We start from the raw sequence: 22633 nt of genomic DNA on the forward strand, positions 1-22633 counted from the left end.
GCAAGTGTGTCAACCTTGCTAATGCATCAAGGCCTTTGCGCTTGTACTTTCCTCTGCCTAGAATGCTCTTCCTCCAGTATTCACAAAACTAACCCCTTCTCAACATGCAAGTTTTTGCTCAATCACCTTCTTAAAGACACTTTCACAACCACTCTATATAAATTTGCAAACTACCTCACCCTCAAATCCCTATTTTCTAATTGCTTTTTCTCTCTTCAGCACTTATAACTTTTAATATGCTGTATAATGTACTGATTTATTTTGTTTATTATTTCTCTCCTCAGTCAGCTATTGCCCCCCTCATCTTGGAAAGGTTGATCTTTGGGAAAAGCCTGCCACAGTCAGAGTAAGCCATCCTCAAAATTACGAGAATTTTCCTGCATAGTTTATTTGTTTTTTACAATTAAGAAATAGTTATAGAAGAATTGCAACCTGTTTTGAGAAGAATGGATTTAAGTCAGATTTAACACAGAAACAACCCAAAGTTTTTAAACAACTTTTTCACTTGAACTTTTATTAATGCTCTCTTAAACGAACAACTTTTTAACCAAATGAATACAACAATCCATGAAGGAAGATGACTTCAATGATTAAACTATAGTCATGTACTGCATAACAATGCTTTGATCAACAATGGACCGCATATACGATGGTAGTCCCAGAAAATTAGTATCATATAGCCTAGGTGTGTAGTAGACTATACCATCTAGGTTTGTGTAAGTACACATATGATGCTCGCACAATGACAAAATCAGTTAACAAGGCATTTCTCAGAACAGAATGTAGCCCCATTGTTAAATGACCCATGACTGCATTTAATCTGTAGATGCACAAGAGAGAGAAAGAGACAGAGACAAAGACAGAGAGACAGAGGAGAGAGAATATGTTGAAAGATTATGAAAACACATTGTGAATCAGGAGGATAAGGTGATCAAAATCTATTTACCACACCCTTCAATATTGTCTTTCTCTAGCCCAGCCTATCCATTATCTGCTTGCATCTTGCAAGTCAAGTAAGTAATCCTGATAAAGGGAAGTTGTGTGATAGTGCAGAATTGGTGTCATAGGTGAAAATATGCATCCTTTCAAATGAGTTTTAGAAACACGTTTCATGTGACCCAGTTTTATAAGACAAAACATAAAATATATCAATATAGAACTCAAGCTATACCCTAAAATATCTATATATTCCTTCTTTATTAGTACAGTCCTTTTTTTCACTGTTTCTTATCAACATTTTTAAATTCTTCTATAAGAAATATATCTCGCTCATAGATAAAGAGAACAGAATGTTTTAAAATAAGGCAGAGTGTAAAAGATGGTAAGTTGAGTGAAAGGTCACTACTTTCTTATTAGCTGGCTACAGAGGGAGTCTGGAGATGTGTGTGGAGCTCCTGATCCCTTGCCCTGAATCTTTGTTTCAGTACAATCTCTTGCTGTGATGCCTCTCATCTTAGTGACTTGAAAAAATCTTATTATAACCATAATGCCTCTCTATTGAGAACACTAAAATAGGTTAAGGTTCCCAAAATTTATCTCAGAAAATAGAGAAGGAACAGAGCCTGAGATTTTTTTTAACCAAAGAAGAAAAAGCTTAAGAAGTATTGTCTTGTGGAAAAAAAGAGGGTGCATCTTCCTTGTTTCTCTGGGGCCAAAATCCAGGGGTGGAAATTTTAGGGAGACATACAGTATGGAGCAAGTATATTCTTTCCAATAATTGGAGCTATTTTATAATGTTTTGTTTTACCTCCAAAACATAATGCACTTCCTGCCCCTAGATTCTTGAGGGAAGGTGGCCGCTAGTCAGATGCCATAGAAACAATCACTGCTGCCTCCAGAGGGGGATTTTCCAAGCCTTCCTAAGGTCTTTGCCAGCTTCAAAAAGTAACGATTTGGAAATGAAGGTTAGACATCACTTTTCTAAAAGATCCATTTCAGTTCTCTGTATGATCTTGATAGAATGTATGATGTTATATGTTGTTAGTTTACTTTATACATATGTGCTATGTATGTATATGTACACACACATATGTAAATAGATGTACTCAACATTTACAATGGCAAAATGAATAAAAACCTTCAAACTTTGTCAAATAAGAAAACTTCTCAATAATCTGAATCTTTCCGAAATCTGTATGCTTTACAATGATTAGATGGTGGCAGCATAAGACAGTCTTTGCTAATTCCACTTCTCACATTGAAAGGACTTTTTGTCCTTGTATTTTATCTTTCTGCCCCTCTCTCCCTCCTCCCTTTCTTCTTCCCCTCTTTCTCCCCTTCTTTCTTCCTTCCTTCCTTCCTTTTGTCTTTCTTTCTTTCACTACCAAAATGTGGTACTTGAAGCCCCATGCTACTACAGTAGTATGATTATTTTCAGGTGTGCAAACAGCCAAAGATAAACTTTTGTCAAGTTGGCCACAAGGACTGAAGGGAAAGGTGCATACAAAGAAGTTAAAGTGGATATGTTTCCCAACTTCCTTGTTCCTAAAAAGACAAAAAAAATGTCAAGTTGCTTTCCTTTCTCATTATGTTCAGCTTCGTGTTGGTAAGAACGCCTTGGCCACCTTGGATGTCTGGACAACCTAGTGGGACTGATCCTCTAAGGCTGGTGATGGGACTAAACCTCATCTCTCTTTCCAAAGTGAGTCATTCAAGCTGTGCTTTTAAAGTTTTCTTTTTTTGTTGTTCTTTTCTGTTTTTTTTTGTGAAGAGCATTGGAACAGAGCTAATGTCTATTGCTAATCTTCCTCTTTTTGCTTGAGGAAGATTGTTGCTGAGCTAACATCTGTGTCAGTCTTCTATTTTATGTGTGGGATGCCACCACAGCATGGTTTGACTAGCAGTGTGCAGGTCTGCGCCCAGGATGCGAACCCATGAACCCAGGGCCGCTGAAGCAGAGTGTGCGAACTTAACCACTATGCCACTAGGTTGACCTCTTAAGGTTTTCATTTTTTAAAGTTTATTTTTAGATTGTCTTGAGATGTAGTCAGTAAACAGTGAATGGAGTTTGGGACAGACACCCACAGGTTCAAAGTTTATGTTTATTCTCCAATAACGGTGTCACTCTGCCAACTACTTCCCCGCACTGAACCCCAGAGTACTCAGCTATAAACTGGAACGAGCATCCATGACTGAGATTTCTATGAGATAAGGTGTGGAAAGGGATTAGCACCATGCCAGGAAGATAGTAAGAGCACTATAAATACTACTAGTTATTAGTAGAAAGTAAGATAATTTGAGTTCATTTATACAAAGATACTCTATTTTAAGGCTTATTTTAGCTAATAGTCTATGAGAAGAGCAAACACATAGAGATAAAAATTCAATGTGTGTGACTCACAATATTCACTGATTATTATCATATTGATAGAGAATGCTAAAATTGGCGCTTTTTTTTTTTAACAGGGTTTCACTGCCATCAGCATTTCACATGAACAGCAAAGTGCATAAATACAGTGTGTCTCTCTCAAGCCCCCAAATCACTATTTTGGTGTGTTACGGGTCTCAGTATGATCAGGCAAAGAGAACAAATAAATGTAAACATGCATAAAACGATCATTAATTTTAATACATCTGTAAATTAGAGATCATTCTAGGTGTCCTAGTGCTTTGAGAACTAAATAAAATCAGGTGGATCAATTTCAAGCGGGAAGAAGTCTAGATTCTTCTCCAGAATTTGTGAGAATTCCAGTTGGCATCATAACGTGGCCCCCTGGACCTTCTCTACTTCCTCCTAATTAAATATCTTCATGTCTTGCTCTCTTGTATGTGCCCTTTCTTTCTTGCCCCACCTCACTCCAGGCAGGCAACTGCCCCTTTCTGTGTTTCATAAAAGATTAAACAAAAGCAAAAATGAATCCTCAATATGGTGTACGTGTTCATAGTAGACTTTGCTGGAGTTGAGGCGGAGTGGTTGAGCAGGCAGAAATCACATCACGGCTGCATAAAACCCTCCTAATTGAATGTTAAACATTCTCTGGTTTAAAATGTACTTTGGCCAGCCTCCCGCTTGACCCGTTCCTGGTTGCTTGTCCCTGTGGAGCACCCCAGCTTCAAGTTCCCATCTTTCTCACCACTGCACAGATGCTTCCTAGCCTTCCCCGCTCTGTCATTTCTTTCTCCCTCACCGAGCACAAACCAAGTCTGCCAATGTTGTAGAGCAAGAGCAGAGCCCTTGAGCTTTTCCTAGTTTTACTTGCTTCCTGCCAACATTCAATCCTTCAGGATTTTATTTTTCTCCCCAAACAGCTTATCAGGATACTTTCCCAAACAAAACCATTTCCTTTTTAAAAAGAAATTATATTTCCTGCAAGTAAGAGAACTTTCCAGAATTTCCTGCCCACATATTAATACTATACTGTCTTTAGCAGAACCAAAGGTCACTAACTTCCATGATAATTCATCGATTAAAAACATTAAAAATAAAAAAGAAGCAGCAATAAGTCTGGCATTAGTGTCTAATCTGTGACATTAGGGGATTAGCAAAGCTGTATAAGGGCCATTTCTCCCAGTGAGATCAAGTGGTCATGTCATGGAATCTCTCTTCTCTCTACCCTGCAAGCCAAGGGTTGACATAAAATCCTTAGTGTAGAAGCTGACAATACTGGTGGTGGGCAATGCTGAGGGACTGAAGTCTCATGAAGCCTTTAGTATCTCCACCAATAAAACCAGAGATTGCAGAACACAGCCTCCCTTGCTCTCCCCTCCCCAAATGGAGTGTTACAGACCTCGCTTTCTCATGGACGTTGTCCCCAGGTTGAAGGCTCTGGGCCCCCAGGTAGCTGTAGATTACTGTTTCCACAAGTAAATGCTTTGTCAAGACTTTCCAGGACCTGGGATTCCAATTTTCGGATCCAAATCCCTTTCCTCCCCTCTCAGTAAAGGCTCTGAAAGAGTTAAGTAAAATGCAGCAGTGTGAGAGTCAAAGAGACTTAAGTCCAGACTGGGGAAAAGAACCAGAACTCTAGTTCTCTCATGGTATTGGGTTTTATTAATGTTAATTACTAAGAATTAGAAAAGCTTGGTAAGTACCTTTATTCTGTGGTCAAGCTGTCAATATTCAAATCCCAGCTGTGCTCTTTTCTAGACTGTGTCACCTTGAACAAGTCACTTAACCTCTTCTTGCCTTCCTTTTTTCTTAATAGTTGTCTCTAAACTGTTATATAGTAAGTACTAAGGATGTTTTACTTATTATTAATGTTCGTTGAAAAATTCACATACCCATTTGCAGGTATTTATTAAATACTTGATATACAGAATCACTATACTATGCCTGGAAAGACAAAACAGACAAGTTCTCTGTTTTCATAGAGCTTTCCTTCTAGTGGGGAAATGAGACATCACAATTACTATATAATTACAATTCTCCTCAACTTCTTTTTGAAAGAAGGAAGCAAAAGAAGAGAGTTCAGCGTGAACACACACTAGGAGGACTTAACCTAGGCTGAAGAGAGAGAGGCACTCCTTAAAGGCAGGAATCTGAAACCTCAAAGATGTCCGAGGTGAGGGTAAAGTCAGGGGAAAAGGCAAAGTGTGGAGCAATGAGTATTTTAAGCTGAGAAAGACATATATGCAAGGATTCAGGGCAGGGAAGGAGTCCAACTTGGACAACCAGTGAGAGAGGGAGAGGTCAGCATGATGGGGATATTCTGAGCTTTCAGGCAGTGTGGCAGAGCAGAGTCTGGATTTGGGGGCAATGATTGATCATGTGTGATCTTTTGGGTCACATTAGAGCTATTGAACTTGATTCTAAGAGCCACTGGGAAGTCACTGAAGAGTTTTCATTTCTCACGTTTTTAAATGAAATATTTTGACATACTTATCTTCCCCAATGTGGTTACTGAGTTATTGAATGAATCTGAAATGTGGGACACACTTAAAGAAATTGTGTTTGTTTAACCCTAAGAAATACACAAAGAGTGATTCACATATTTTCAACCTTGCCATATGTGAGAAGGGTTAGAACATTCCGTGAGGCATATTGAGGATTTCAGTGGGCCCAGATCTCCCTTAACCCACTTCTCGTATCCATTCTTTTTTTCCAGAACGTATCCTGATTCTTGTTCAGAGAATTCACTCTTTCCTAGTTGGCAACCATGTGACTTAGGTAGGATTCACTGGAGACACAGCTCCAGAAGTAGAATGTGAGGAGCTCTAATAGTGTGCATATTCCACAATGCTCTGTCATAATGATTAGATTAGGGGAATGTAGCCAATTAGAAACAGGCTGGGAATTCTAGGAATGGAAAATATTGCCCATTGCGTGATGTTCAAAACAATTCTCTTTACTTTTTTTTAGAGGTAGTTTGATTTGAGATTCCTTTCTTCCTTCCTTCCTCCCTTCCTCTTCTTTTCCTCCTCCTCCTCCTCTTCCTTCCTCCTCCTCCTTCTTCTTCTTCATCTTCATCTTCTTCTTTATCTCTCTCTCTCTGCCTCTCTCTCTCTCTCTCTCTGCCATTAGTGGTGATAAAGTCCCTGACTAATATTGGTCTCCATGGGATTGTTCCTAGGACCAATGACTAGAAGCTACAGAAAGACCAATAGGGCTCTGTATCAGATAGAAAGAAGAAAGAGAGAAAGAGGGCACACTTTAGGCTTCTGTACACCAAACTGCTTATAGTTTTCTGAGCATCCATTCACATTTTCATATGGTTAATCATGTTGTTTGCTCTGTTCTTTTCCTATCACATCTGATTAATTCCCATTCTTTCCTCAAGACTGCTCTGGATCTTTTCTTCTGGAATCCTTCACCTCACCCCCAACTTTCCGGGCTGGGCTGAGAACCCCTCCACACACACAGATCCTGACTTAATCATCATTTTTATCCCCATCACCGAGCTGAAGGCCTGACTCACTGTTTTCACTCTCTCTGTATTCAGAAAATGTAATCAAATTGTCTCAAGATATAATGATCATTGTAGTAATGCTGGGGGGTGTCAAATATAGGTTTGACTAGTAGTGTAACTTTTTATTGTGAGTCCAAAATAAGATAACTTGAGAAAATAAGAGAAATGTTTAGAAATTTTTATAAAAATTAAAATTAACGCGTGATCCAGATTGTTTTATATTTTACAAAAATATCAATCTGCAAGAGATTGGAAATATTTTGAAAAACACACACAGTTTAATAGTTGGTTTGGGATAATGTGGTAGAATAAATTCAAATGTCATTTGATGAGTCAAGTGAGATGACCTATTGAGTCTCTCTTGTTTTATTGTGAAGAAAAAAAGGAAATAGAAAAGTCTATTCTTAATGTTGGCAATGTTATGGAATATATATGTCTTTCTTCATGTCCTTCCCCCATCCCATCTCTTACCCCATTCTTGCCAAATGGTGTTCAAGCTGCCTTAAGTCCACTGTGACTTAGCACCATCTCATCTCAAGATTAATGTCTAACCCAGGAGAGGAAACCACCAGAGGCGGTCCTTCATACTTTAGTGACCAGGTTATTGGAGACAAATGTGTGAAGCTGGAGTCCTTGTCCTTGTTTCTCTCCATAAGTACTTCCTCTGGCAGTGTGGGAGACAGGCCTGAGAAACAGCTCTTAGCTTAGAGGTGGGGACAAAGGACAGGAGCTATTTCTGTTTGCTATTTTCCAGCTAAATACGTTGCCCCTCTTCTACTTCCACCCTACTCCTTCTTATTAATGTTAAGTTTTTGTTACATCTTTCCCATTTGACTTCTGGAGATTGGGCATAAAATATCTTTATATTTCAGTGGCTGTGAGTTAGGTTAGTGCGTGTGTGTGTGTGTGTGTGTGTGTGTACTTAATCCAAGATTGGTGCAGTTCTTGTGGAGTAAAAGAAAAAAAAAACCTCCTGTGTTTATTTATCATGGCATTAAATTTGCCGCACTAGGTAAATTGTGCGGTACTTCCTCTTTATGTTAAAACTTGCACAGATATAATGAGCTACCACGTTACCACTGTGCAAGGATCACAGTTCTAATGATAGTGTTGAGTTTTATAAAAATGCTCTAAAACAGCAGTTGTGCAAAACATCTTCAAAGTTAACTACCTAATGGAGTCTGCAGTCCCCTTTGAAGGAGAATTTGGGCATCCTCACAGGCAGGCATGAGCAGTTCTGGGTAAAAGGTGGAAGCGTGCTCTTTATTTCTCTGTGAACTGCTTCCACTGAGAACTCCTGCAGACTCATGAATATAGTGTTCATCCCCTGGAGAAGACACAAACTTTTCATGATTTTAATAATGCTTGTATAGGCTTTCAACTGAGGCAAACTAGGATTGTGTTTCTGTCTCCAACACTGAGTAGCTCTTGAATTTTGGTTAATTAATTTAACCTCCTTAAGCCAGTTTTTTCTAACAGGTCCCAGGATAACCTGTAACACAGGTCACAACCCATTAGAGTTTACAATTCAGCTTAATATTCACAATGACATATGAAATAGAACAGAAAATATTGGAGTTCATCACATGTTTTAGAATTAAATTTTATTTTATTTCTACACAATATGATATATTCCTTTGCGTTTCTGAGTTTCTCAAATTCTTTTTAAACAGTGCCCTAAGCCTCAGTTGCAGTATCTCCAATAACCATTTAACTATTTAAAATCTATACAAAATCAGGGGCTGGCCTGGTGGCATAGAGGTTAAGTTTGCATGTTCTGCTTCGGCGGCCTGGGGTTCTCAGGTTCGGATCTTGGGTGCAGACTTACACACTGCTCATCAAGCCATGCTGTGGTGGTGTCCCACATACAAAGTAGAGGAAGATTGGCAACAGACGTTAGTTCAGAACCAATCTTCCTCACACGCGCATGCGCGCACACACAAACACACACACACACACACATCTATACAGAATCAAAGTTTACTATATCTCCTTCTCTCTGCTAGGCAAAGAGCTAGTTCCTTTTCCAAGAACTTGGTTCTTTCTTTAGGAAAATTCTCTAAGAAGCTCTGTTAATGAATGGAAGGTAGAGATTCATTAGCACACGGTCTGGTTAGAGCCTCTGAAACCAAGATAAAGCTCAATTTTCCATAGGGCTTGAGACAGGACAGAGGTAGGTTAAAGACTAATAGCTAGACTGGGAGGAGAGAAGGGGAGAAGGAGCCCAGTGACATGGTGAAAATCAGGGCCGTGAACCCAGAGATACTAGTAAGGAATTCCCAATAGTAAGAATGACCAAAAGATTTTCAAGAAGACTGATGTCTAAGATTTTAATTGTAAGTATTATTTGCTTATGAGCTCTGTTCACAGTACCAAAAAGAAAAATAAAAACAAGAAATAATCCAATGAAAATAAAACAGTATAGTTTTATGATGTGCCATGGTGAACTGACTCTTTATTTTTACCAATTATTTTCAGTAGAAGTATAGAATTCTTCTGAGTCTTTTTTTTTTTTTTAAAGATTTTATTTTTTCCCCTTTTTCTCCCCAAAGCCCCCCAGTACATAGTTGTATATTCTTTGTTGTGGGTCCTTCTAGTTGTGTCATGTGGGACGCTGCCTCAGCGTGGTCTGATGAGCAGTGCCATGTCCGCGCCCAGGATTCGAACCAACGAAACACTGGGCCGCCTGCAGCGGAGCGCGTGAACTTAACCACTTGGCCACGGGGCCAGCCCCGCTTCTGAGTCTTATGTAGTGATATGTTATGAACTGAATTGTGTCCTCTCTAAAAGTCATATGTTGAAATCCTAAGCCCCAGGGAGACTGTATTTGGAGATAGGACCTTAAAGGAGATAAGGAAGGTTAAATGAGGTCCTAAGAGTGGAGTCCTAATCCAATAGGCCTGGTGTCCTTACAAGAAGAGGAAGAGATACAGGGATGTGTTTGTGCAGAGAAAAGGCCCTGTGAGAACCCAGCGAGAAGGCAGCTGTCTGTAAGCCAGGAGAAACCAAATATGCCAATACCTGGATTTTGGACTTCCAGGCTTCATAACTGTGTGAAAATAAATATCTTTTGTTTAACCCACCCAGTCTGTGGTATTTTGTTATGCCAACCCAAACCAACTAGTACATGGTATTTGCAGGAGATTATAGAAAAGGGGCTTGTTACCATGTTTGTGCTTGAACGCATTATCTGCAAAGAGTGAAACAGAAGAAAGAATGAAAAAAGTCTAAGGTAGAAAATTGGAGTATGAACATCACTGGTAGATTATAAATTTTTATTCCTCCCCCAAATCCTGAGAAATATGTGGTGGTACGCTGCATTTACCTCGTCATAGAGCCTGAGATGAGACACTCCTTAAAAATGTTAAGAAATAGTCTGGAAACTTGAAGCTGTCATGTGACTGACACCTAGTTTACATGAGGATGACAGATAACGAAGTTTATGTATAAATATATGTGCTTGGTAAATGACCAAGAAGAAAATGAGGCCAATGTTCCTATGTGGATGAAATTTAGATAAATGTATCCAATTATTTCAATATCTTTGAATATCTGTAGGCCAACTATTGACAAATCAATTTATAATGCTCCTTAATAGGATGTAACTAACAGGTGACAGACTAATTTGAGTATCAGAGCTTGATATTAAAGTTATTCTACATCAGTCCATAAAGATTTGACCTGTTGCGTATCAGGTTACGTTTTTTTTTTAAAGACATCCTGACTCAGTAGTTTACCATTATTGTCCTCAGAGTGACTAGGACAAATGATCCTCAATAAAGATCAATTCGTTAACAGAATGGGAGAGACAAAGAGAGAGAGAAGGAAAGAAAGAAAGGAAGGAAGGAAGAAAGGAAAAAAGGAAGGAGGGGAGGAAGAAAGAAAACAAGAAAGAAAGAAAATAGGGTTGATTAAAATTTTCAGCCCGCTTCTATGTATTGGCACGCTATACAATACCTTTACATTGGGGTTTGTGTGTATGAAAGCATGTTTGTGTATGTGTTTGTGTTTGATGCTTAGTTTTGAAGTCAGTAGGGTTCTTCACCAACATTCCAGTTATTTTTATTCCACAGATATGGTGAATTTGTATTTGCCACTGCCTTGAAGTTCAGCATGTCTATATGATGACTTGATTTGACCAGTGAAATGTGAGCTGACATATTTGTCACTTCTAGGTGGGATTAAAATATTTACCACATACCCTCCTTATTTTCATGGCAACAAATTCAAGACAGTGGAGGCCCTGAGTAAGGCACTTATGGAGAAGATCCCCTATGTGTCCTGCAATGGACTTGTATGAGTGAGAAATACTTTTGGCTTTAATCCACTGAGATTTGGAGATTATTTTTATTGAAGCATAACTTAATCTATCCTGAGTGACACAGATGGCAAGGAGGGGGAAAGGATATAATCTACAGTCTGACTGGCTGAGATATAATTCTGGTTCTGCCGCCAAGTACTATGTGATGTTGAACAAATTACTTAACCTATATGTGCTAAGACTTTCTCATCTGAAAAATGACGATAAGGATTATCTCTGCCTCTTGGGGTCATTGGGTGGTTGTCAACATTAGTTGTGTTAATACATGTAAAACACATAAAGCAATGCCTAGCATCTAGGATGTTGTCAAAAATTTTATTGTTATTATTATTATTAATATAGTTTCAAATAAAATAAATATGGCTTCAAGGTATAAACATGATTTTTTATTCAGGTTTTGAAAAACATGTTTTTTATTTCCCAAAAGAAATTTACTTGGCACTTTTAATATTTTTTAATATGCATAGTACCTCAGGACTGTTTATATACTACATTTTATTTAATGCAGCCATCTGGGGGGGCAGATAATTTTTTTTCTTTTATTGTTGACAAAACTTATGTTCATTCAGCATGCGATCACACAACCTGTTGATGTCACAGTCCATGCCATCTCTATCCCAGCCTATGTCCAGAGAGAATGCTAACGCTGTAAGATTAACATGAATTTTATGGCCACTCGAATTAGAATTGCAGTTTGAACTGAATTAATGAGTTAATTCAACTGAACAGTAATAAATAGAAAATTATGACTCACTGGAAAAAAATTAAGCTGGAGATGAATGGGCATTATTGGATATTGTGGGGTGACACACTAGGATACCTTCCTTCAGCCGACATTGAATTTTAATTTGGTCTTCCAAAGTGGCATCTTTCCCAGCAGAAAACCAACTAATCAACATCTGGCCTTTGCAGGAATCTTCATCATTAAATTTGCTAGATAATCATCTAGCACTGACCAGTCCACCTCGAGGTTGAGTTTGTTTTCCAGGGCCTGATTTCTTTCAGATGGATTCCTTGTCTTCACTCCACATCTGTGGTCCTAGGGGATTTACCAGGTCTTTTGAGGAATTTCTTAATCATATACTGCCAGTCTGGCTTCTAAGCAAACAAAAATTAACCATTTTAGTTGTAAATCCAGATTAACTGACTTGTCCTTTCACTAAATTGAAGAGTTGTTTAACAGGAAATGTAAAAACTAAATGAATGGGTTAGATTCCTAGACTTAGTTCTGTTTGTTTCCTGTGCCTTCTTTCACCATCAATCCCGTCTTTTCCTCTTTGACTGAAGTGAGAGTTTTATTCTCTGTTATTATTGGACCATATAACAAAATAAAACAAAAAAAAGTCGTTTCCTACTGATTGACTAGAAACGGCAGCTATTATAGTAATGCTTTTCCCCTAAAATCTCAACACTTAAGGTATTTCTACTCTGAATGGAGTTGACAAGTGTTTATATTATTCACTCATTGATGTGGGTGTGAGATATTTGTGTGCATATGTGAATAAATTTTCCCCAAATTGAATTTCTTTGGTTCCTTTGAGTCATAGAGGAAGGTATGAAAAATCATCTGCCTTTCTGCAAGGGGTATACAGAATGAGTGTATGGGAATAAGCCAAGAAATGGAAGCTGAGAGGCCTGGGGTCTAGATCAGAACTTAGCACTCCTCTGTGTCACACTGGCTATGTGACTCTGAGAATAAGCTCACCTATCTGTCTGGTCTTTGCTTCCTCAACTGTAAAATGACACCCTGACACATGCACAATGTGAGTTAGAGTTTTGAAAAATTCATGTCCTTAAAAATAGTCTAAATTATAAAAAGACCTCACATGCAAAGATATTTTGCTAATCATATTTCTAATTAGATAATGCAAAAGTCCAGAGAGGAGAGGAGGAGGCAATGAATGTGTGAGATAAGGCATGGTTATTTAAATCATGATAATAATTATAATGATTGCTGTTTATTGAAATTGTCCCATGTATCTGGCATCATGCTAAATACTGGAAATGTACTATTTCATTTAAATCTTCCATGAATCACACTAATTTAGAAGTATATATTGTCCACATTTTAAGCTTGGGGGTAAAAGTAACACATCCTCATTCACAGAAAGTTGCAGAGTCAGGATTTGACCCCAGGTCAAATACCTGACTCTACAGTTGAGAGTGTCTAACATCAGTATCCTTAATCATCATGCTCTCCCACCCTTTTTAATCACAAGCAGTAGTTAAAAGCAATTTTTGTGAAGAGTTTCAAAAACTCTGAGAAATTAATTGAAAAACACAGGGTAAAAAATTCTGTAGTAAGTGTGATCAAAACTATAAAACATACACATCACATATCATCAGGGAAATGTACATTAAAATGACAGTGAAATACCACTACACATCTATTTAGAATGGCTAAAATCCAGAGCACTGACAACAGGCGATGATATGGAGCAACAGGAACTCTCCTTCATTGCTGGTAGGAATACAAAGTGGTTCAGCCATTTGGAAGACAGTGTGTCCCAAGGGTTTGTTACAAAACTAAGCATGCTCTTACTATATTCATGTCCACACAAAATCTTGAAAATGGATGTTCATAGCAGCTTTATTCATAATTGCCGAAACCTGGAAGCAGCCAAGATGTTCTTCAGTAGGTGAATGCATAAACAAACTGCTTCATCCAGACAATGGAATATTATTCAGCACTAAGAAGAAATGAGCTATCAAGCCATGAAAAGACATGAAGGAAACTTAAATGCATTTTATTAAGTGAAAGAAGACAATGGCTATGTTTCATAATCAAAATTAGTATTTAAAAGCTGAATAATAATGATCAGGCAAAGTGCTCTCTCATGGCCTAGCATTTCTCACAATTTATGATAGTTGTGTGAATGACGTTTTATGCACTAAGTAGGAAACTCTTTTTGGGATTTTCCCAAGGAATGATAATAATGACAGCTGATGTTTAATGAGTGCTTTATGTGTGCCAGGGATGATGCTAAATGCTTTACATTTGTTATCTCTTTAATTCACACAAACGCTTTATGCAGAGCGTCCTGTTCATCCTTCCATATTACAGATTAAGTAACTGAGATCCAGCATAGTTAGATAATTTCTGAAGTTCACTCAGAAGGTTAGCAGCAGAGCCATTCAAAGTCTACCTAACTCCAGAGTGGGCACTCTTTACCACTAAATAGCGCAGCCTGTCCAGCCACAGAGTCACAGGGGCCTGGAAGGCCAGAGCTTAGAGGAGGTAATTTTAATCATCCTTACTATATTAGAGCAGGGAAAACAGACTGTGAGCATTTGAATTCATAGAGACAAGGAAGATTTGGAACTTTAGAGTTGACTCAATGAATTATGTTATCAATTTCTCATTTATACTAATTTATTTGATGGAAAAAAAGCAACCCATGTCCCAGTCTAACCCACAAACTATTTCCTTAGTTTGGAAATATTTGAGACAAAACACACATCCTTTAATTATAAAAGCAATTTTGGTTAAAAAATGTCAGCATTTTTATTCATTGATGGATTGATTTTTAGAATGCCTATTGCTATGAAATCCAAGACTCCACATTATGAAAAGAAATTAACGTTCAGAAATAATACGAAGTAAAATGTCTCATATAGAGATCCAGCCATTACAGTAAGTCCAAGTTTTCAGAAAAAGTAAGCACAGTAAGTGTTTAGCCTAGCAATTGCTTTGTAATTACATCCAGAGTACCACAGTCAGCTTCACCTATTGATGTAATGATGCAGCTGTGATGTGATGCTTGAGCATCCTGTCCTCACTTGTCCCACTTGCCCCCAAATAATTGTCCCACTCTTCTTGTCAAGCATGCAATAGCATCTCAGTTCTGCTCATCACATATTCATCAAGAGCCTGCCATGAGCCAGGAATTCTCTTGAGCTCTGCAGAGGCAATCGCTAAGGCAGACTCTCTGTCCTTCAGGCCCATTGGCTCCCACTCATAGACTGCTTTGTATCTCAGAGACCAGTTAAATCATCTCAGAGTGCATTTTATGCACCAGTTAGTTTTCCAGAAGGAAGCCACTGGCCAAATATTACTAAGTTGGAGGAAAATTTAAGCCTGGAGCAAAGCAGTTGATGTCACAGTTATAAGTCAAAGTTAATGGAAATGTCCAGCAGAGTGGAGACACAAATAGAGAAGAGAAACACAAATAGAAAAAGCAGACAATTTTGTTTATCTGACTCTCAGGGAGAAATAAGACTCAATTCACAGGACCTCACAAATATTTCAGTCTATTAAAACTTGACAGGGAGGTCACTACAGAGAAAGGCAGTGGTGGCTTTCTGACCAAGGTAAAGATGAAGAACAGGAGCCAGCATGCCCTGGGGCAGTTTATAGAACCTTCTGCTCAGTCCTCTGCGAAGAGCTCCTGATCCTGCATGTCTCTGAAGCCCACATAAATGGACCACAGGTTCCTCATTTCACACAACAGAACCCAAGAAGACCACACTATCAGCTGTTGTTAAGTTCCACAGGTTAAAAAGCAGATACTTCTGTCCACAACCTCTGCCCTTATCAACCACCGAGAAGATCAGACACCTTGTTAGGTGGATCAAAACAACACCTCCTAGAAACCCTACACCACCTCCCACTTTGATTCTTTGAACTGCAAAAGTCATCTGAGTTGAAAGACTACACCAGCCACGTCAGCTAACTGGATGTGCAATGATTTTGGATCACTCCATTTTCTTGGGCCTCCGCCTAGCTTCCTATAACAGCTAATTTTTAACAGCTTTATCAAGACGTAATTCACATGCCATATAATTTACCCATTTATAGTGTTCAATTCAACGTTTTTCAGTACATTCACAGAGATGTTCCAGAATCACTACAGTTTTAGAACATTTTCATCACCTCAGAAAGAAACCCTGTACCCTTTAGCTGTTACCCTTCCTTACTTCACCCTACTCTAGCCCTAAATAACCACCAATGTACTTTATTTATTCATAGATTTGCCTATTCTGGACATTTCATATAAATGGAATCATATATTATGTGGTCTTTTGTGACTGGCTTCTTTCACCTGTTTTCAAGGTTCATCCATATGTAGCAGGCATCAGTACTTCATTCCTTTTTATGACCAAATAATATTCTTTCATGTGGATATACTGCATTAAAAAAACCCATTCATTAATTAATGGACATTTGGATTGTTTCCAACTTTTGGATGTTATTTATGATACTGATATAATCATTTATGTAAAAGATTTTTGGGGACACATTTCATTTTCCCTGGGGGTAGAGTTTTCTGGGAGTGAAATTGCTGGGTCGTATGGTAACCCTATGTTTAATGTTTTGAGGAACTTTCAGCTACTTGCCAAAGTGGCTACATCATTTTACATTTTCACCAGCAGTGAGTGAGGGTTTTGAATTTTCCCACATTTTTGCGAATACTTTTTATTAAGTGATTTTTGATTCTAGTCATTCTAGTGAGTATGGAGTGGGATCTTATTGTGGCTCTGATTTGTGTTTCCCTGATGATTAATATGTTGAACATCTTTTTATGTGCTTCTTGGCCATCTTGTTGGTGTATATCTTCTTTGGAGAAATATCAATTCAGATCTTACACATATTTTTAAAAATTGGATTATCTTTTTATTATTGAGTTGCATGAATTCTTTACATATTCTAGAAACAAGTCCTTTATGAGATACATGGTTTGTAAGTATTTTCTTCCATTCTCTGCGTTGATTTTTGTTACTTTCTTGATAGTATCCTTTGAAACACAAAAATTTTTAATTTGGATGGAGTTCAATTTATTTATCTTTCCCTTTGTTGCTCCTGCCATTTGCGTCATATCTAAGAACCTGTTACCTAATCCAAGTCATAATGATTAACTGTTATGATTTCCTCTAAAAGTTTTGTAAGTTCAGCTCTTACATTTTGGCCTTTCATCTATGTGAGTTCATTTTTTATGTGGTGTGAAGTAAGGGTCCAATTTCATCGTTTTACATGTGGCTATCCAGTTGTCTCAGCACCATTTGTTAAAAAGACTATTCTTTTCCCATTGAAAGGTCTTGGCAACCTTGTCAAAATTAAATTGATAAGGGTAAGAATTGGGCTCTCCATTCTATTCCACTGTCCTATATGTCTATCTTTACGCCAGTATCATGCTTTTTTGATTATTGTAGCTTTGCAGTAAGTTTTAAATTGGGGAACTGTGAGTCATCCAAATTTATTCTTTTTAAAATTTTTTTTTCAATATTATTTTGGCTATTCTAGACCCTTTGCAATTCTATATGAATTTTAGAATCAGTTTGTCAATTTCTACAGAAAAGGCAGTTGGGGCGTATTGCCATCTTAACAATGTTAAATCTTCTGATTCATGAATGTGGGATAATTTTTCACTTATTTAGATATTTTAAAAACATTTTTAAACAGTTATAATTTTCAGAGTATAAGTCTTGCACTTTTAAATAAAACTGACTCCTAATTTTGTTATTCTCTTTAATATCATTGTAAATAGAATTGTTTTCATTTCCCTTTCAAATTGTTCATTACAAATAAAATTGATTTTTGCATATTTCTCTTGTCTCCTGCAACCTTGTTGAACTCATTTATCAATTTTAATAGTATCTTGGTGATGCCTTAAGATTTTCTGCACAAAAGATTCTGTCATCTACAGATAGAGATTATTTTACTACTTTTCCAATCTGGATGTCTTTTAGTCCTTTTTATTGCCTAATTTCCTTGGCTAAAACCTCCAATAGATTGTTGAATAGAAATGGTGAGAGCAGACACCCTTATCTTGTTTGTAAACTTATGAGAAAGAACATCCAGTCTTACAGAATTAAGTATGATTTTTACTATGGGTTTTTTTTTATTTTTCAGCCCTTTTTCAAGGTAAGGAAGTTTCCTTCTTCTAGTTTGCTGAGAGTTTTTATCACAAAAGGGTACTAGATTTTGTCAAATGGCTTTTCTGTATCTATTGAGATGTTCATGTGGCTTTTGTTTTGTAGTCTTTGATATGGTATATTTATTGATTTTCAGACATTAAAGCAATCTTGCATTCCTTGAATAAATCTTAGTTAGTCATGGTATATGATTCCTTTTACATGGTACTAGATTTGGCTTGCTAATATTTTGTCGAGAATTTTGCATCCAAACTCATAAGTGATAATGGTCTGTCATTTTCTTTTCTTGTCTTTATCTGGCTTTGGTATCAAGGTAATATTAGGCTCACAGAATGAATTGTAAAGTATTCGCTCCTCTTTTATTTTCTTGGAAGAGACTTTGAGGAATTGTTATTAATTCTTCTTTAAATGTTTAGAAGAATTCAGCAGTGAAGCCATTTGGATGGCTTTTTTATATGTGGGGGGAGGTAGTTTTTTTTTTTTAATACTGATCAATCTCTTTCTAAAATAAGTCTTTTCAGATTGACTACTTGTTCTTGAGTCCGTTTCAGTAATTCTAGGAATTTGTCCATTTCATTTAAGTTATCTGAATTACAGCCATACAACTGTACAAAGCATTCCTTTATAATTCTTTTTGTTTCTATAAGATCATTAGTAATGCCCCTCTTTCATTTCTGATTCTAGATATTTATCTTCTCTACTTTTTTCTAGGTCAGTATAGCTAAAAGTTTGTCAAATTTTTTTGATCTTTTCAAAGAACCAGCTTTTATTTCATTGATTTTTCTCTATTATTTTTCTATTTGCTGTTTTATTAATTTTTGCTCTAATTTTCATTATTTTTCCTTCTACTTGCTTTAGGGTTAATTTGCTCTTCTTTTTTCCGGTGACTTAAGGCAGTCCTTCTGTACTCTTGATAATTTTCTTTCTAGCTGTTTATCAATTGCTCAGATTAGGATGTTGAAGTCTCCAACCATAATTATGGATTTGTTTACTTCTTTCAGTTCTTTTAATTTCTGTTTAATGCATTTGACACTCTTACATAGTTTCAACGTGTACGCATTTAGCATATCTTTGTCTTCTTGGTGGATTGATGCTTTTATCATTATGTACTCTTCTCTTCAGAGTAATTTTCTTTGCTCTGAAGTCTTATTTAACTGAAGTCAATATATAGGACTACTGGTTTTTTTAAAAATTAAAGTTTTCAAGGTATATCATCTTCCATTCTTTTATTTTCAACCTACCTACAATCTTTATTTGAAGTGAATTCCTTATAGACAGTATATCATTGAATCATTTTTTTAATACACTGCCAATCTGTGTCTTTTGATTGGTTTGTGTGTGTGTATGTGTTTAAAGGTAATTATTGATATATTCTGGCTTAAATCAGGCTTTTATTATTTGTTTTTGGATTATTTCCTCTATTTTTACTCCTGTTTCTCTTTTCTCAGGTTTCTGTGGGTTATATGAACATTTTTCTTATGGATTCTATCTTGATTTATTTATAGTTTTATTAGTATATTTCCTTGTATAATGTGTGTGTGTTTATGTGTGTGTGTAACATATCAAAGACTACTGGTATTCATGTTTTTGGAACTTCAAGTATAGAACCCTTATTTTCATTTAAGTATCTTTACTCTCCACACTACATACATCGAACTTCACATCAAATGGATTTATAATTTTTCCTTCAACTATTCACTATGATTTAAGAAACTCACGAGAAGTAAGATAGTCTATTTTATTTATTGCTATTTTTACTGATTTCCATATTCTTCTTTCCTTTCTGAAGTTCCAAGTCTTCTTCTGTTATTGTTTTGTTGTTGTTTGTCTAGAAAATATTCTCCATTAATTCTTTAAGGCTAGGGTTACTAGGAATAAAATCTCATAGTTCTCCTTTGAGAAAATCTTTATTTTTCCTTCATTCATGAAAAAATATTTTTGCTGTATATAGAATTATTCCTTCTGGCCTTCCTGGATTTAGGTGAGTTCAGCTCTCTCCCTGTTCCTGCTCACATCAGGGAGGTGGGGGTGCAATACCATCTAGCCCCACCTTTCACATCTCATTCTCTCTACTTCATCTTGGGTGAATTGCAAATAAAGCTCTCCACAGATATCTCTGGTCATAGGGAAGAGGAGAAAGTAAAGAGCTTACAAGGGTAGTCTTGCACCACCTTGTTCTGGCTCCTTAAGGGGAGTTGGTGAAGCCCAGTTGTCCTAGCTTTGTCTTACCCTGTCTGGTTAAGTCTCCTTGCTGCTTGGTGGGGTGCAGCCTCAGCTCCCTGATGACATGATCCAGGCAGGGAATGGAAGATAAATTCCCTGTTCACCACGCAGTAGAGGTAATCTGATGCACCCTCTGCCTGTTGGGAAAAGTGGGAGGAAAGGAGAGTGGGGAGAGGACAAGAGGAAAGACCATCAGCTTCCTGCTCAGTCCCAATGAAACCACAGTGGGGAGGGAGAGAAACATGCTTTTTTTTCTTTTGGTATTTAGCTGGAGTAGAAAGTATATTGCCAAAAAATGTTTTCTAGTGTTAGGCTATTCTGTCCATTGCCATTCAGCGAGGGGTAACCAACTTCTTTGGAGCTTTTTTGGTTTTCACTTTTTGGTGGTTCAGGACTAGAGGCTTCTGCCAGGCCCTGTAGGGGCAAGAAAGAAACCCAGCGAACCCACTGCCATGTCATTCTTCAAGTCCGTAGATCTCTAGGCAGTATGCCTTCCTCTTTACACCTTTCTGAAACTTCCTACACTTGTTCGTTGTTTTCTGTTCAGGGTTTTGTAGTCATATGAGGGAAGACTTGTGAAGAATGGGACTGCTCTACTTTCGTGGAACTAGCAGCTCATCCGGTTCATCTCATTATTGTGAGAATAAAATGGGATCATGTTTGTGAGGATTGAATGATGTAATGCATAACTCAATAGCTGGCATATTATAAGAATATGGTAAATGTAAATATTATGGGTCTCCTAAGGCCTTCAGTGAGAAACAAGTTCAGAAGCAAGAAAGATGGGAGAAGAAATGGGAGAAATGGAGCTCCAGGCAGGCCAGGGTGAGCAGTGAAGGTTAAAGCTGTGAGGGAGGGAGGTAACAGAGGCTGCCCTACTGTGGTACCAGATACACAGCACAAGAGTAGATGTGGAGACTTTGAGGTGCTAGGCAGGACTGGACAATATCGCCCTCATATGTCTTAGTGTTAATACACTAATACATCCTGACTTTAGACGTTTCACAATAGAAAAGAGATATTGGTCTAACTAATGGGGAGAAAATGATGATTAGTTTTATTTTCATCTGAGGATGGATAGAAATGCATTATTTTAATTATCCACACTTTTTTCTTGATCTTAATACAAACTCACATTTCAAATAGCTACTAAAATTAAACAGTGAAAAATTCAAATTTAAAGCTATGTCAACAATCATCCAATAAAACATAGAGGTAGAAGAAAAACAAAACCTGAGACTTGAAAACAAAATATTAGTGTTTGCTGATTCAGAAACATCGCTGATAATAGGTAAAAGGAAGTTAAGTCAGGAAATATAAACATAATCTCTGTATTAATGTTTAATCATAATATTTTATCATTTCATAATTTTTATCTATCTTATATTTTGATTGAAGCTCATAAAAATCACAAAATCATCATCCATTTTAATAAATTCCATTAATGTAAATAAATAAATTCAAATACAGACAGTAAAATTAATTTTGTAAGTCCATGAGATAAATACCAATGTGTTGCTTTATTTTCTACAGGGTAGTGGGAATTTTTTTTTCCACAGCTAATCTGAGGCGTTATAACCTGTTAAAGCAGGCTGAGGGAGCTTCACATAACCCCAGAGAATCATTAAATTGAACTTCTCTTTTTAAAAAAGACCACATCCATATACTGCTACATAGATTAGGATTTCTTTTTCCTTTTTTTTCCCACCTGTTGTTTGACTTTCCGGCAAGCATTTTTATTTTCAAACAATTTTAAACTTACGTAAAAATGACAAGAAAAATAGCAAGGATTTCTTTATCCCCTTCAGTCAGATTCAGCAGTTCCTGACATTTTGCCACATTTGGCTTATTCTTCTGTCCTTCTGAATCGTGAGAGCAAGCAGCAATCATTAGACCACTTTCCCATTCAGTTCTTCAATGAAACTCCTCAAATTACCACAAAATGGAAAATTACTATCGATTCAGTACTATTGTGTAAAGTATAGACTTCATTCAATTTTTGCCCATTGTCTCAATAATGTCCTTTACAGCAACTTATATTTCTGCTCCAGGATGGTACTTCACGTTTAGATTTGGCTTTTTTTAATTAATTAATTTATTGATTGATTTTCAGATGTACATCATAATATATTTTAAATTCTGTGTAGATTACATCATGTTCACCACCCGAAACTAATTAAAGTGCATCCCCTCACACGTAAGCCTAATGATTTGACAAGTTTTTAATTGATGTATAGTTCATATACCATAACATTCAGCCGTGTAAACTGTATGATTTTTATACTTTTTAGGTTTTTGGTATATTCATAAAATTGTATAGCCATTACCACTATGTAACACTCAGAATATTTTCATAATATTCCCCAAAAGA

At 37.0% G+C, this 22633-nt stretch overlaps 1 long non-coding RNA gene across 2 annotated transcripts in view; it reads left to right on the forward strand.

Annotated features, from left to right (window-relative positions):
• The window catches only part of LOC139045077 (uncharacterized), an 88195-nt gene that overhangs the window by 41361 nt on the left and 24201 nt on the right, over positions 1 to 22633 (forward strand). Inside the window, exon 2 of one of the 2 annotated variants that reach the window (XR_011502743.1) lies at positions 2536 to 2641. The exons of the other annotated variant lie outside the window; for it this stretch is intronic. This is a non-coding gene — a long non-coding RNA (uncharacterized lncRNA). The remainder of the gene's footprint in view (positions 1 to 2535; positions 2642 to 22633) is intronic. 2 annotated transcript variants of the gene reach the window in all.

This window comes from Equus asinus, chromosome 4 (assembly GCF_041296235.1).
Source record: "Equus asinus isolate D_3611 breed Donkey chromosome 4, EquAss-T2T_v2, whole genome shotgun sequence".
Taxonomy (NCBI): domain Eukaryota; kingdom Metazoa; phylum Chordata; class Mammalia; order Perissodactyla; family Equidae; genus Equus; species Equus asinus.